We start from the raw sequence: 1,673 nt of genomic DNA on the forward strand, positions 1-1,673 counted from the left end.
ATCTAGTTATTTATTAAGTAATATAAAATAAAATTTTAATTATTTTATATTTTTATGTTATAATTTAAAATATTATTTTAATATAAATTTTTAATATTATAAAAAATTTTTGCATAATAATTAATTTTATTAAATAAAAAATATTCATATATTTTATATTTATATATTTTATAAATTTAATTATTTAAAAATAAAAGATTTTGTCCCCATTTAAAATTTTGTATATTAAAATATTGTTATTTAAAATATTTATTTATCTATTAGAATATTCTAAATTTATTAGAGTCATCAATATTCTTTTTTTATAGCCTTTGATTTTCATCTAATAAAATTTAATGGTCTATAAACATGGTACATCCAATAAACACATAATCGTGACATATCCAATGAAATTAATTAATTAAATACAATGGGCTGAACTGCCGAAGGATAAACATGTATAACCTTGTACTTTACTTATTTAAGAAAGTATACCGAAAACTGAATTCAAAATCTTATTCGTACCAATCTTTGATTCTTTTTTTGTTCGTTTATCTTGTGAAAAAATTAAACCAATCCTTATTTAGTTATATGTATAACCGAATTTGATTCATTCATCCAGAGAAGACTTGCACACTTGAATAAATAAAACAAATAAAATTGGCATGAAAAGACCTATGAAAAAAAAAAAAGGAAAGCACTAGCACCTTGGCATGTCGCCTAATTGCTCCTCAATCTCATCCAATTAATTAAGCTCTTGCATATATCTGAGAAAAGAACAAGTAAATCAAGTTAATTAAATGTTTTAGAATAATTTATATTCTCTCATACAATAGTAAAGCACTTCCATTATCTTCCCCTTAGAGGGAGGATATTTGTGTTTGCATTGTGAATTGTGATGAGGAAACACTACATCGACTCTCTCTAGAATAGTGTAATATCATAAGTAGTATGAGATTATTAATGTTATATATTTAAAAGTAATTCTTCTCTCTTAATAACTAATTCTTAAAGATTCTATACTTTCATACCTAATTATTGACAATAATTCGTGGCTTTTTTTTCATATAATATTTTATAAAAAATACTAAATGACTAATAAAATTTATTATTTTTCACTAACAGTTAGTTAATATTATTTTAAAATATAAACTAAAAATACATTATTAAATTAGTAATTAAAAATATTAGTAAAAAATAAATTCTACTAGTCCGATACTTAAGTTTTTCTCATATTTTATTTTATATATTTAACAATGTTATAAGTGCTCCGTAGACTGCATACGCCTTTCCCAATTGTAATCAACAGGATGCTGGGTGACGATCGGATCAAAAGTTGATTAAGAGATTCACTAATTGGATTTGGCTCTTTTTCCATCAAATCTAACAAAATATTTTTGAAAATTAGGTTATGTAATAGTTACTGTTGTAGTGTTGTTAGATTATGATTTATGAAGTGCTTTTTCATTCGTTTGAAAATAATAGTGAATGTGGGTTTTAACTTCCGATTACTCTCTCTTGTTTAGGAGGTTTGATTATTTTATTTTGGATTATTACTCTTCATCATTCTTGTTAGTAAAGTTGATTCATCATGTAAATATATAATAACCAGTCTTTTTAGTAATTATATTATGTAAAAAAAAAAAAAGATGAACAAATCATTTTCCCTTCCTAAAAAAGAAAAGGAATGATGG

Source organism: Arachis duranensis, chromosome 5, assembly GCF_000817695.3.
Source record: "Arachis duranensis cultivar V14167 chromosome 5, aradu.V14167.gnm2.J7QH, whole genome shotgun sequence".
In the NCBI taxonomy this organism is placed as follows: Eukaryota; Viridiplantae; Streptophyta; class Magnoliopsida; order Fabales; family Fabaceae; genus Arachis; species Arachis duranensis.